This window comes from Schistocerca americana, chromosome 2 (genome assembly GCF_021461395.2).
Source record: "Schistocerca americana isolate TAMUIC-IGC-003095 chromosome 2, iqSchAmer2.1, whole genome shotgun sequence".
Classification (NCBI taxonomy): Eukaryota; Metazoa; Arthropoda; class Insecta; order Orthoptera; family Acrididae; genus Schistocerca; species Schistocerca americana.
In genome coordinates, this window is record NC_060120.1 from 373,851,364 (window position 1) to 373,860,424 (window position 9,061).

General features: G+C 45.2%; 1 non-coding gene across 1 annotated transcript; it reads left to right on the forward strand.

Annotated features, from left to right (window-relative positions):
• The first annotated feature begins 7,728 nt into the window (after positions 1 to 7,728).
• On the forward strand, positions 7,729 to 7,803 carry Trnat-ugu. Its single transcript has one exon. It is a non-coding gene; the product is annotated as a tRNA-Thr (tRNA).
• Positions 7,804 to 9,061: the final 1,258 nt, after the last annotated feature.

Genomic DNA, 9,061 nt, shown 5'->3' on the forward strand with positions numbered 1-9,061 from the left:
CGTGAAGAAGAAAGCAACATAGAAACAGTGAGAGGTCCAATCTCAAGACGGGCAACATCGAGAATCATGGTGTCCTGGGTGTGTCGTCATGGTGCTGGAGTGAAAATTGGGAGATCCATATTCAAATCTCCGACATGTCCTATTTTATTCACGAATTTGTGAACTGTCCGTCAGGTCATTGACGTGTCTATTCTCCTTCTGTGGTCTTGGCTACTGTTACACTATACATTGGTTAGATAATATGAGCACATGGTGAGAATATATTACCATCTCAAATAAATGTGATGAGTAGTGGGAGCAGGCGAGATTCCTCATAGACTTCTCACAGAAATAAAGAAAGAAATAGACGGGTGTGAACTATGTTACAACGAAGGAATGCAGTAGTCAAAACTTCCGAAATGGAACGCAAGAGGCTTGATACCTGTGTAGAACAAATAGGAGATACGTATATCTGGAGATCCCCTCGTTGCACGTCGCTGTTGCAAACGGACATTACACCATGATAGAGAGACATATTTCAATGCAGCGAACAGAGATGTCAATGACCGGAGAGGCAGTTCATAATTTTGTGGGAAAAAAAGTTGTCACTGAGGGGGATTTGAAGCTGGATTTTCCCAGCTGCAGTCCAACACCGTGACCACATGATCACAACGCCGCCATCATCAAAAGTCACTTGACGTTGCACATCATGATCTTGGATCGTTCACTGTTTCTATTTTGCTTCTTTTTTTGATAGTTCAACACATTTTCCTTATGGCAGCCTATCCAATGGGCCACCTTACCACTAAATCTGGTGGGGAGGTACGATGGGGAGTTATTTCTTTATTCAGAAAACTACAATGATACACATTTAACTCACTACCTAACTACGGTCGCAGGTTCGAATCCTGCCTCGGAGATGGATGTGTGTACGTACTTAGGTTAGTTAGGTTTAACAAGTTGTAAGTTCTAGGGGACTGATGACCTCAGATGTTAAGTCCCATACTGCTCAGAGCCATTTGAACCTAGCTACATTAGTCGGTCCTAAGTTTACATTGGTATTACAACTACTGCAGCTTAGCTTGTTACTTACTACACATGTGTTACTACTTTACTATTGTTCCACTATGGGCATTTCTAGTTTTCGCTACTATTGTTCTACATGTTTCTTCGATTGCTAAGTTACCTAAGGTTAGTTAACTACGGCTATTTCTATTTATATGCTACTTTGAACAGTACTTAAGCTAATCTACACGGCCTGCAGCGTTACCGGAGTGCCAGCGTGTTACAACCCTACATCGTCGGCCGTGTGCACCGAGCTAACTCCAGGGTCTATGCCCCTGCACTGAGCTGGCGCAATATGTTGGAATCGCTGCAGTTCTATCCTAGTGTGTTATCCTATCTTATCCTGTATCTATACCTAATTCTTACTCATACTGTCATTTAGGTGCTTGTCATGATCGATTGAAATGTACACCTTCCCCCTGATCCGAGACGTGGCAGATCCCAGCCATGAAGCGGCTGGTCAAGTCCACGCCCCAGTGGAACAGAACGGATTTACGGAGTATAATTGGTTTTTTGTTTACTAATTTCGATTGTTCCTTTGGAATTCTCGCAATACATTACTTGATATTTCATTTGAAAGTTTGTTCATAATATGAATTGTGTCCTCTTGCCTGAGCAAGTGATGCGTCTCGTGAATGGGAAGTTGTTGCCTGAGTTGTGATGCGACATCGTCGAAGAGGGGGCACTCATACACCACATGGTCTGGAGTGCCCTGTATGGCACCACAGTCAAATGATGGTGTAGTCCGGCCGGCCGGTGTGGCCGTGCGGTTCTAGGCGCTTCAGTCTGGAACCGCGTGACCGCTACGGTCGCAGGTTCGAACCCTGCCTCGGGCATCGATGTGTGTGATGTCCTTAGGTTAGTTAGGTTTAATTAGTTCTAAGTTCTAGGCGACTGATGACCTCAGAAGTTAAGTCGCATAGTGCTCAGAGCCATTTTGATGGTGTAGTCCGTTTTCCGAACAGACATAGGTATACCGAGTACACTCCATGTCCAGTAAGAAATTGCAGCTGTCCCCTAGTTGGTTTAAAGTATCGAAGCTGTAAATGCTCCCGGACATTTGGCAGCCCACCCCGTTTCGTCACTGTCCCACTGCTCCTGCCATAATTCCTCCCCCCCCCCCCCACCCTTTGTCTTAATTCCGGATTTATCTCCTACGTTTACTCCCATTATCTGACCTATTTTTTCCCTTTTCTTTTTCTTCACCCATTACCAGCCCGCCTGTTCTCTAATCTTTATATCAAGGGGACAGAGCCCCATTAATACTAGCAGTGCCCCTCCCCCTCCCCCCCACCAGGAGCCTGCCACGCGCAGGCGCAGAAGCATGTTTCGCTGCACCCATCTTACGGCCATGATGGGCATGACCCTCGTGAGCCTGTGCTCCGAGACCCCTGACTCATATCCTGCAATCGAAGTTAGGATACTATTGTGATATAGCTTTATCAGGTTCGGTGGCAGGTGGAAACGTTTATGACCGATCCCGATTAAGTTGCTGGATGTTTCCAGCAACCTCTGTGTTACATTGTCAGTATGTGTTGCATAGTTCCACCTCTTACCGACGACTGCACCTAGATATCGGGCCGCGCGACGCCGAAGAACTGGTGAGTCGTCTATTCTTATAAGTTGTTTCTTTAATAGTAAATACGTAGACTTGCTAGGCTCCTCTACGACACCAAGTGGTCAAGATGGGTATGGCTCTTTCCACTTCCAGCTCTAGCACATAATTACTGTTCTTTAAGTTGTCCAAGAGAGGTTTCATGTTAACGTCGCAAAAGAGTGGTCCCAGGACAGAACTCTGTGGATACCCCTTTGTTATTTTTTTTTCGCGCTATGGGACGATGGCCAGACCTGCCTTTCCTCACAATAGTTCGTAAGGCAGCCATATAGTGGCCCAGGGCACTCCTCCTCCCGCAAGCAGTAGAAGAGCGAAGTCCACCACAGGTTGAATACGCCACTGATGTCCACCATGATACCGACGATGCACTTGTGCGGGGCTGTCACAGACTTACGCCACGAGGGCGACTGCGTCGGACGCCGATTGTCTGTCATTCATCTCACACAGTACGCGGTGTGATATCAGTCTGTCTGCCAGCAGACTCTCAACAGGTTTCCCCAGCAGGTCCAGTAAGCAGATGGGCCTGTATGACTTAGCTTCTCTCGGGTCTTTATCTGGACGTTTCTTAATTATCACAACATTTGCTTTTTTCCAGGTGGAGGAGAGTTTTCTGAGCCCTAAGCAATCATTGTAAAACATAGTGAGAGGCGCCACCAACTGGGGGGCGAGGAATTGCACCACCTCCACTGTAATGCCGTTTGAGCCAGGAGCTTTGTCCTTTATAAGGGCTCTTATTTGGGCAGCATCCTCCTCTAAGGAGAAGGGGTAGACTGTGCTATTGTTCTCATAGGCTTGCTGGTTCTCTATCCTGATTTGTCTTTGTGTCTCTGAGTCATCCTCTTCTCTGTCGTAAGGCAACAGGGCCCAGAGGAGGAGCTCGGCATTCTCTCGCCAAGTTTACGTCATCTGGCCCCCATCCCTGACGGTGGACAACACCATCGGTGATCTTACTTTTTCCCGTACCAATTTGTACGGGACGCCCATGGGACAGTATATAATGGGCTTTGAACGTACTTCTCCCAGCTCCTAAGCCTAACTGCCCTTATCTCCTGTTGAAACTGTCCATAACTACTCTGTTGCTTTTTCTCCCATACGACACTCCGCTGGTAGTACCTCCTATTCCTCTTATTGACTGGCGCATCTGTCCCAGTTCGGCTGACCATGGTGATGGGAAAGCCGCAACGCCTCTCTTCCTGGTTGGCACAGCTGCCTTCACCGCCCTGGTAACTGCTTCACCAGTTCATCGGCGTACTCTCCTACATTTTCGTCTCCTTCTGGAAATGTCGGTACGTCGCACCCCCTCGCTAAGCGGTCCTAATCAGTCTTGTTATCACTCCCTATCACCCAAGGAGAAGGTTATTAGGTTTTGGTCGCTGGTGGTAATTTGGTCCCATGCAGTCCAATCTTTTACTTTGGTTACAAGATTTGACGTTACTAGTGTAACGTCAATATTTGTGCCATCACCCCCTTTCACCAGCACCAGTATAGGCTGGGGGGGGGGGAGTGATGGGGAGTTTCCCTTGTGAGCATATCTAGAGAAAGAAAACTACCGATTGCGTCTTTGCACCGACCGCAGGGCAGACAAGCTGTGAACAGCAGCCGTGCCAGCCACCTCGCATATTCCCGCGCGTGGTGTTTCGTGAGAGAGACCCATACACAGGGCTGGCTTGTGAGGCGCACAGAGCGGAAGTCGCGCTAATCCCTCAACAAAGCGTCAGGTGATGACCACCCTTTGCGCAGTTGTGACAGCATTTAAGAGGTGGTTAGAAGCACTAGCTTTCTGTTGACACTAACGTCAGACCAGATGTCCAGCTCTGATAACAGTGCTAAGGATTCGTTGTGGCGATTATATATATATATATATATATATATATATATATATATATATATATATATATATATAATCGCTAATAAACGTACAAACCTGTGCATAATACGTATACCGCAAATAGACTGAATAAAACACACAACCGCTAACAGCTCTGAGTAAATGCTAAGCGCTAGAAGAATCACTCCTTATCGCTAGACATTTGTTGAAATCGCAGTTTTCCACGTAACAATAGAAGAACCTGTAACTCCTTTAGGGCCGGACATAGTCTGTTCACTTCCTTGTCAAATGATTCTCTTTGCACATGTCGGAAGACTGACCACAGTAACCTCACGCCCAACAAATACAAATGTCCGGTGAGCAGTACAATTATCGTTTTTATGTGTATAGCAACCGAAAAAATTATGCTATGTCCACATACATACCGGCTACACGTCCCGATTCTCCTCAGTTATACGAAATTATTTGACATTTGGGTCTCCCAGCCAATCAAATTCGAGAACAGACAGCAGGTATTTTCAATAAGCGTTTCTGGAAGATGCTGCATCCTAGCTACAGTCACTAAAAAAAGTGTTTTTAAAGTGTAGGCGTCCAGCACTATGTGATAATCAACAGCGTTCCGAGAGGCGAAAGTCTTGGAAAAACATCACTGATATGGGTTTGTGTACTGTAACAGACATCACAGTCAATAGTGCAACAAAAAACAAGTGATAATCTACTTCAAAATGGTTCAAATGGCTCTGAGCACTATGGGACTTAACATCTATGATCACCAGTCCCCTAGAACTTAGAACTACTTAAACCTAACTAACCTAAGGACAGCACACAACACCCAGTCATCACAAGGCAGAGAAAATCCCCGACCCCGCCGGGAATCGAACCCGGGAACCCGGGCGTGGGAAGCGAGAACGCTACCGCACGACCACGAGCTGCGGACAATAATATACTTAAGAGAGACAATGAATGAGAGGACTTCCTGAGTATACATGATGTCAAAGCCGTATTGGCTACGCTGTTTGTACAATACAGGAAAGCCAGTAGAACCGTCGCATTGCTATATTGTGCAGCTGTTTACGCCATGAGTCTTTCGCCCCTTACAGTCGGATATTCTCGTCAGTGCATTTAAATCATAATTCCCCAATTCAAATTTATCCTCCTCTTGTGGTTAGACATACCTAATAATTTACAGGACCTCGCTTACAACCCCACCGTCCTAGCGGCACGTCATTGACATCAAATCGATTGACACAATTAATTAAATTGATCATGAGTGTCAAAAAATGGTTCAAATAGCTCTAAGCACTATGGGACTTAACATCTGAAGTCATCAATCCCCCTAGACTTAGAACTACTTAAACCTAACTAACTTAAGGATATCACGCAGATCATGCCCGAGGCAGGATTTGAACCTGCGACCGTAGCAGCGGCACGGTTCCGGACTGAAGCGCCTACAACCACTCGGCCACACTGACCGGCGATCATGAGTGTCAATTTCCAATGTAAGTAATTTTTTCTGCAGTCGGAGTACACTTTCTAGGCAGCTCAAATGGGAAAGTCTGGAAAGAAAGACGATGTTCCTTTTGAGTAACACTATTGATAAAATTTAGATTATTGACATTTGAAGCTGATTGCAGAAGATTTCTACTGCCGCCAATATACATTTCACATAAGGATCACGAAGATAAGATACGAGAAATTAGAGCTTATATGAAGGCATAGAGACAGTCTTCTTTCCTCACTCTATTGATAGTGGAATAGGAAAGGAAATAACTGAAAGTGGTAGAGAGTACCCTCCACCATGCACTGTACGATGGTTTGTGAAGTAAGCATATGGATGTAAATGTAAATTTAGTCTGCGTATTAAGATGTCAGCCCACCCATTTCTTTCTTTCTTTCTTTCTTTCTTTTGCTTGTGCCTTTTTCCCACAGGTGCGCAGGGTCGGCCTGGTTAATCGGATTTGGCAATGTTGGATTAAGGGGTGGCTGGATGCCCTTCTTGCCGCCACCCCGTACCCCCCAGGACGGAATTAGTGTACCCCAAATGTCTGCGACTAGTGTAATCCATGGAATAATGCGAAAGTGTCCAGATGTCTGTATGCAATGTAACTGACGCGGGACGTTGGGACCAGCCAGAAATTCACCTAGGGGGATGTGGAAAATCGCCTAAAAACCACATCCAGGCTGGTCGGCACACCAACCGTCGTCGTTAATCTGCCGGGCGGATTCGATCCGGGGACGGCGCGCCTACCCGAGTCCACGAAGCAGCCCATTAGGGCTCTCAGCTAACGTGGTGGGTCTCAGTCCACCAATTTATAGGCACACAAAACTCGCGGAACAATATTATCTCTTATTTATCGAGAAAAAAAAGAGGGAACTTCTGCTGCTGTTCGGTGGAAATCTTCGTATTAGCCCCTAATTTTCTCATTTCAGTCACATGGCGAGACGTATGAGAGAGTTGCCCACAACAGTTAGAAGCAGCGGTATAGAGCTGATCTCTGTACTCTGCCCTTGTCAGAGCATCGCTTACCTGTCGAATTCTCGCGAACCGTCCAGTCTTCGATATATAGCATTTGAATCCACCTAATTTTGACGATTAAGAGTTGTCCCCTGCCAAGTCACAGACCCAAAACCCCATGACGATTCGACAGGGATGTTCCATAAGTTACAACACTGTCTAGCCCTCCACCCGTCATTGTCTAGGAAGGAAGCTATCACAATGATAAAAACAGCACCTAACATACACGAGGAAATTCACAGTCATGCCTAGTATACACGGACTGCACAAAGAAATTCAGAAACATAACAGCTACAATTTAATGCTATCGAATGATTGTCTATGCCCCCAGCTACATGGCATAATTTCCTTTATCATATTCCTATGATTCCTACGCTAGAAATATGACAGAGTAATGGCGTCAGGGTTTTTGTTGACAGGATGGTCTCCCACTTCTGATATACTGAAAAAAATAACGTCTGCGTGTGGATCTGTTCTTTCGAACATGTCCGAAAGAACATATATATATATATATATATATATATATATATAAGTCTCACTGGCCATTTGCCCATTTTCTGTGCGGATGCACACACATTTCCCGAACTCTTACGGGAATCGGTAAAGCCGCGAGTAATGACGGTAATGGGCAGGGCACTACAAATATAGTGCGGGACAATAAGTTGGAATGAGGGTCTCACGGGAGGCGTGCCAGAGATAAGTCCCTGGAGTCGCACTACCCTCTGGGTTTTCGGTGGCTCAGGTGGAGAGAGCGTCTGCCATGTAAGCAGGAGATCCCGGGTTCGAGTCCCGGTCGGAGCACACATCTTCAACTGTCCCCGTTGACGTATATCAACGCCTGTATGCAGTTAAGTGGATTCATTTCATTGTATTTATTTAATTATTTCATTTTAACGAACTGCACGGTCACCAATGGTATTCGTTCTTTCGGACATCTTCACATATAATGTATGAGTCTGGCGACATACCATCTGATTTTCGGAAAAATACCGTCCACACAATTGCGAACACTGGAAGAGCTGACAAGTGCGAGAATTATCGCACAACCAGCCTAACAGCTAATGCATCCATGTTGCTGACAAGAATAATGCACATAAGAATGGAAATGAAAATTGAAGACGTGATGGATGATGATCAGTTTGGCTTTAGGAAAGGTAAAGGCACCAGAGAGGCAATTCTGGCGTTGCACTTGATAACAGAAGCAAGACTAAGGAGAAATAAGAACACATTCATAGAATTTGTAGACATGGAAATGGTGTTCAAGAACGTAAAATGGTGGAAGATTTTCGAAATTCTGAAAAAATATGGGGAAAGCTATAGGAAGATATCGGTTATGTGCAATGTGTACACGAGCTAAGAGGGAATAGTAAGAGTGGAAGACTAAGAACGAAGTGCTCGGATTAAAAAGGGTGTAAGACCGGGATACAGTTTTAACCCTATCGTTTAATCTGTACATTGAAGAAGCAATGATGGAACTAAAGGAAAGAAGTGAAATTAAAACTCAAAGTGAAAGGATATCAATTAAATGATTCGCTGATAGACATGCTTTACTCTGTGAAAGTCAAGAAGACTTGTATGATCTGCCGAGTGGAACGAACAGTCTAATGTGTACAGAATATGGATTGAGAGTAAACTGAAGAAAGGTGAAAGCACTGAGAAGCAGCAGAAAAGAGAACAGCGAGAAACTTAACATCAGTATTGACGGTCATGAAGTAGATGAAGTTAAGGCATTCTCCTACTAAGGCAACAAAATAACCAATGATGGACGAAGTGAGGAGGACATCAACAGCAGCCTAGCACTGGCAAAACGGGCATTTCTGGCCAGAGAAGTCTACTAGTATCAAACACAGGTCTTAAGTTGAGGAAGAAATTTCTGATAATGTACGTTTGGAGCACTGCATTGTATGGTAGTGAAACATGGACTGTGGAAAAACCGGAACAGAAGAGAATCGAACTGTTCATGATGCGATGCTATACATGAATGTTGAAAATTAGGTGGAGGCGACGAATGAGGAGGCTCTGTGCAGTAGTGGAGAGGAAAGGAATATGTGGAGAACAC